The sequence below is a fragment of the Crassostrea angulata genome, chromosome 1 (assembly GCF_025612915.1).
Source record: "Crassostrea angulata isolate pt1a10 chromosome 1, ASM2561291v2, whole genome shotgun sequence".
Classification (NCBI taxonomy): domain Eukaryota; kingdom Metazoa; phylum Mollusca; class Bivalvia; order Ostreida; family Ostreidae; genus Magallana; species Magallana angulata.
The window spans coordinates 47,953,925-47,960,521 of record NC_069111.1 but is presented as its reverse complement, the minus strand read 5'-3'; the positions used below and the strand labels follow the sequence as shown (position 1 = coordinate 47,960,521).

At 32.3% G+C, this 6,597-nt stretch overlaps 1 long non-coding RNA gene across 1 annotated transcript; it reads left to right on the top strand.

The window, feature by feature from the left end:
* The first annotated feature begins 937 nt into the window (after window positions 1-937).
* LOC128155245 (uncharacterized) lies at window positions 938-2,789 on the top strand. The gene is made up of 2 exons (XR_008239585.1): window positions 938-1,230; window positions 2,266-2,789. It is a non-coding gene; the product is annotated as an uncharacterized LOC128155245 (long non-coding RNA).
* The last annotated feature ends 3,808 nt before the right edge of the window (window positions 2,790-6,597 follow it).

Here is a 6,597-nt window from a genome sequence, read left to right as displayed (position 1 = left end):
CTGGCAGTTTATTATTGACAACCTATTAATGATCATGGGAAAAACTTAAGAAAAATTTAGAACTTCTTCTCACTCTTTGAATATTGAAAAAGTCAGACATAATGATATAAATAGAAGAGATTTTGTATTATGTATAACCATATTGATATAGAGGATGAGTTCCATATTATTTTGAAAATGTCCATTTTATCAGGAATTAAGAAAGAAATATATTGAACGTTTTTACTACGTAAAACCTAATGTGTAAATGTAGATAATACAAAAGAACTCAATCTTTACTCCTAGCTGTAAAATTGAGAAATGCAACATTGAATTTTTTTTCATTGTTATTTATTCATCTTCTCTGTCTTTTTACCAATGTTACCTCGTTTATCGATTGTTCTTATAATGTTATGTACTCTTATAAGTTGTACAAATTAAAGTAATAAATTGAATTGACAATTTAAAAAAGACACTTATGTAGTTCATTCATATATCCTCTTTATATTCTCAGATCTTTCATCTTCTTTTTGATATATTGACTACCAAAGAATGAGATAGATGCCTTTTAAAAGCAATAATGGAACCTTTCTTCAGACCGGAACGAAGGCCATGTCTGAGGTCAAATTCTTTGTTTCTGAGTCGACACGAATGATCGCATTGCTTGTAGCGGGGGCGTGGATGATTTGATCACACCCCCCCCTCCCTTAACAAATATTCCCTATAGTTTATACATCAGATTAAAGTGGCCAAATTTCCAAGAATACCAATCAGAAATATTCAAAATTTCTATATGCATGTTTGTATGTTTTACCTTACGCTTATCATAAATTACATTAAAAAAGCAGATTGTTCCGGAACAAAAACGCATGCAGTACATATATGGTAATAAACTTGCTGCATATTTTGTTATCTTGTTTTGTTACCATTTTTTGAATGTGTGGCAATTCATTAAAACTATCCGCGACCTCATACGTCAAATCTAGAATAGAAAATGAATTCTCGTTTGAATACATCAGAAATGTGGCGCGGTAACGCCCAGCTAATTATGCGCGGCTGTTCCGATGTGTATATATACTCCATCGTTCGGAACGGGGCTAGACAGGTTTGTCAACACACATAAATTAGCGGTGTAATCAGCCTTGTGCCCTCCGTGAAGACTTCGGACGAGGACAACTTTGCAGTGTAACATGGAAATGTATAGAGCTTTCTGTGTAGCCTTTCTGGTTGTTTTTATCTTCTCTCAAACAGGTAAGATTATTACGGGTTTCTTATATTTTTTTCTCATGTTTCAGATTCATAAATTTCATTTCATTAGCCTGAGTGAATTGTTTGGGACGATATAAATGATCTCCTAGTGAACAAAACTAGTATGATTGAGGCGTAAGCCATGGATGTAGGAATATAATGATAGTGTGCTTTATTGTCGGAAATAAGTAAAACGTACAGTTGATTATTATGTATTTAAGGTTTATTAACCCTCTTAAAGTCAAGTGTTACTCCATTTGACTATTTAACTAATATCAAATTCCCCCAATCTATACAAGGTTAAATTAATTAAAACAAATTGAAATTAATAAATCTATTGAGGTTACAGGGGAGCAATTTGTGAGGTGAATAATTTATCGAGCTGTTTAATCTCGCCAGTTGTTACCAGGCTATACATCAAAGCACGTCAAAAATTCGACCTCGTCAATAAATCTGTACCTACATATATATATATATATATATATATATATATATATATATATATATATATATATATATATATATATATATGCTTCAATATCGTTTATCTCATAATCAAAACTTTACATGTAATCTGTAAGTAACACCTTTACCTGTTAAATAATTCTGCAGCTCGTGATGTATCAATCATTCCCGATTTTTGAACGCTCTACTTTATGCCATAGAGCCCTAGTTTTGTGATATGGTTTTTGTAGGATAACATAGTGACTACGATAGAGCAGGTGTTCACTACTTCCATATCATTGTTATGTAGCACTTCTCTTAAAATTCAGAGCTTTTTAATATATCATAGCAAAGTCTTAAGATGTTAGTTGATAGAAACTAACAGAACCTTGAAATAAAGGGGGTAACGGTAAAAACATTTAATATTTACGAAGTTTAAAAACTAGAAAATCGGGGGAAAATGTCTTTGAGCTTCTATAAGTCCATTCTCAGAATGGTCTTGGGGCCTGAATAACTTTGATATGATACGACAAGTACCAAACATTTGTCTAGTTTCATTACAGTACATGTATATCTTTTACTCTTTTTTCTTAGGCGAGACCATTCCACTTCGTTTAAAAAGGGATACGAAAAAATATGTTTCTCCAATTGAAAATTTCATTATTCTGACCAACAAATACAGAGTGCAACTTGAGACAATTCAGAACGCAACAGACCCAAAAAATGGCACCGAAACAGCTAGTAATATAGCTGTCCAGAATCTTCAAGATAGCAACACACAAACTGATGACGTCACAACTACACAGGGAACAACCTCCTTAATTTAGACAAGCAAATTGTCGTGATTGCAAAAGCTAGGAGACTTTTTACTCTCCCAAACAAAACTTGCCCAATGAAGATATGAATAGGTGCGAGGCAAGGGGGAGTCTGTGTAATCCAGTCGGAAGAAATCCAATTTTTTTATTTCGTCTTCTGTTGTGTTTGCTGGCGAACAACAACTAGTGACTATGAACTTGTAGACACAATATTTATTTATTACAATTGCAGCTTTCATTCTATCATTTCGTTCATAAGTTTTCATATGTCAAATTGTGTTTCATTAAATTATTCTTCATGATTTTCAAATGATTTTGTATTATTTATTTCATATGCTCAGGAGGAAGTTTTCAGTTATATAATAGTTTAATTAAACCATCATTTGAATAAATCTACAAACCGGTTCTTACTATTAACATGTCTACACATCATTTTGTATCTACATTGAAATGAATAAAATATATGCGTTGACAATAAATTACACAGTCTATTCTTATATTACCAGTGTCAGATTAATTAAGAAATTTTAATTAAGAAATGTTTATTAAGAGAATTATTCTAAACTGAGCAGAAAAACGGATTGCTAGATTAACAAACGTTCAAACAGGTTATTAATATTTTATTACTTGGAAAAACAGTAATTTACTGTTCCATAAGGCGGAGTCGCTTGTATGCTATCTTTTTAATGAAAACTATCATTTATCACACTAGTCATTTGAAGTTGCATTAATAACGACTGCAGTATATAAAAATATTTTATGCTATATATACACATGCACGTGTATATTATTAGCAATAATGAATATTACATCTTCGGTTCGTCTATCTTCTCAACAAATGTAAATAGTCATTTCAAAATCCTGCAAGCTTTAATCTCAACCATAATAATTGCTTTGAACGAACAGTAAACAGTTCGATCTTGTTCCTTATCATCAGTAGAAACTTCGGCGATTGTTAACAACTACATGTAGCTAAAAATCACATTCACTTATATTGCTACCATCAATTACTTAAGTCAGTCAAAAACTAATGTCATATTTGGCATGTAAATTTACTGACTTTATTTTAACAGCTATCAATAATTCTCAATAACATTTTAGAGACAGCCATTGCTCTCTTCAACAGTAGAAGGCATTTCAATATCGTGTATCATCAATAACCTTAGCTTCACCAACGGTAACTTATATTTTTTGGACCAAATAATTAATAAATAACCTGGACAATTTAAAATAAAATTTGCTAAAGCGTATGAATGGTCTTTCATTTAGTTAGAAACAACAAGGAAAGGTCACCAAGAAGGAAAGACTAAAAATTAGAGCATTGCAAGTAATTGATTGAGAAACTATATCGGTTAGACCTGATGGTGTGTTATGACTAGAAATATATCGACTACTGCATGTAAACTTACCTAATGAAGAAAGGACTATATATGATAAGGGCCTAAAATGGCCCCCTAAAATGAACATCATCATTTTACTATCATTCTTTGTTTTCTTAGTACAGATATGTATGTGATGTGTTTACATAATAATCATTTTAGTTCAAGTGCCCACAATTTAGAAACATGACATTGTAAAGACAACCTTTTCCCGCCATTTTTGCATTTTTAGCGTAAAACAGCTTGTTTTCAAGCAGTTTTTCCTTCCGAAAACATAGAGCGCATTCTTGAACAAATAAAATATTTTAATCAGAGATGTATCTAGCCAAGACTGATGAGTGACAAAAAAAATTTCCTTGTTCAAGCATGCGCTCTATATTTCCCATTAGTAAATAGATAAGAAAAATGTCAATTTTTGGCTGATTTTGATTGAATTATAGAAAGGGCGTCACTTCTGACGTCATATACTGCCAGTGAGTGCAGATAAATCAAATAGATAGATGAAAAATATATTTTATATCAACTCTTCTGAAAAAATTAGTTAACATTTTATTGTACCCGAAACTCTTAAAAAATGGCGAATTATAGGGGCCAAATTGAACTCTTATCATATATAGTTCTTTCCTAGATGGAGTATTTGAAATATTTGATTTTTATTGTTCAAAGCCATCGAAATTATAAACAATGTCACAAAACACGAAACAGCTGGTTCGCTTGCTCTAGATAACAAAATTCATACTAGTATATATTTTTCGTTTCAAACTAAAAGTGCAAACTATATACCCTAAAACTACTTTAAATTCATCCTGAGGATAACTCGACTGAAATAACATATAATTATGCATGTATTTGCTCTCAGGTTTTGTACACGTACGTCAAAAATACCGCGTCAGGTTTGACTTATTTCTGACTTATTTTATTTTGTTTTAGAAAAATGGTTCACGATATTTTTAAGAAATAAAACACGCAAAAAGACCACAAGCCTACGTTAGAATTCTTATACCTTTTTAACATATTAAAGAAAATAATTGTATATTAACAGCTAGCTAATGGTCGCTCTGTACTTCAGTACTGTGGAGTTGGGCGACAAGACTTCATTATTAATTATCCAATATTTCGATCAGGGGTCAATAAAATACAAACGCCCTCTCACGCACAGGTCGATGAGACAGGCATGTTTAATGGCGTGTCAAACAAGCTTTACTGACAACCCGGCCCATTATGTACTTTCAATGAACGATTATTTCCTAGATTACCGTGACGGCGGTATAACAAGGTGAGCGAGGTAACGGGGATCACATTTTTACACATATACGTGATCTGGCGACGAGCATATGAAATATAACCTTATAAAACAATGTCCTTGTTTACTTTGACGCCATTTGACCAGTAGTGACGTCATATCGTTCCAAAAAGATATTTCTAAAAATAAGAGTGTGTATGTTTTATGTCAAATGATAATGACGAAAGCCTTATTTTAATAATAAAAAAGAGTATAGAAAACGGCTTATGCCCTGAATTGACGATAAACTAGATAATTATTTTAATAAGTAAGGAATTATATTTTTGTAAAGAAATTGCGAGGTAATTGCATACCTAAGTTTTGAGTTTTTTTAAAAATAATTTTTAAAATTTAAAGCATCAAACAAACAAAACTAATCAAATTAAAGGAAGTTGAGAGGGTGCTCCGATGAAAAAGGATATTTTTTTTTCCTTTTGATCACCTGGCTAATCATAACCCAAATACTAGTACTTGAATGTCATCTGATTTTTTGTCGGTAGATTTGATATATAAAGTACACCTGTAGTTAATAAGTTACACAATGAAAAGTTGGAGACAACATAAGTTCAACATATATTGGGATTACAACAATAGCATCAAGATAACAGGTAAACTCTTGGATGCTCCCATTGCCAACAAGTGCTTCAATTAAGCCCTAAAACCTCGACATATCGGTCGCTTCTAGTCGGCCTGCTTTTAGAGATTGTTTACCTTTTTGGCTGTATGTCGAGATACCGGTAATTCTGTACATAGTAAATAAAACACATTTCTCCTAAATAATTTTTTTGTAAATAACTATTTTCCCTAGAATGAATAAAAACTGATTACAACAAAAACAACGTGACATGTCCCGTGAGCCAATTTGCGTTGATCTGTTTACCATAATGTATATTCAAGGTATTATAGATAAGTGTACTAATATATGTGTTTTTGATTTTTTGTACTTTTTTGATTGAAATGTTGTTGTTGTTTTTCTAACCTTCATTGAATCTCCATGTACGTGTATCATATGTATCTACGGACCACGAAGTTGTCAATTCATCACAAGCAAAACGCAATTAGGAATCCGTCGGCGTGTTGCACAAAAACAATGAACTCAGGAAACCGATAACACCTTAAAAGTCCCACTGATTATTAATGATAAGTAACATTTAATATATTAGACAGTCTGACCTTGTCTATTAATGTCCCGTTTATATATATATTTTTGTTCTTAACTTTAGAAGAAAAAAACCTTTTTTGTCTATAGTTTGCATGACAGCTATTATATCATTGACACTGGCGTCGGAAGCAAATTGAAAGTGGGGGGGGGGGGGGGGGCTAGACTAATCCTCAGAAATATTGAGGAAAAAAAACTAATTCCGGAAATCATGGAAATCCAAATCCGGGGGGGGGGGGGGGGGGGGGGGAGGGGAAGTATACCTATACTTCCAAAAAAAAATCTTACATT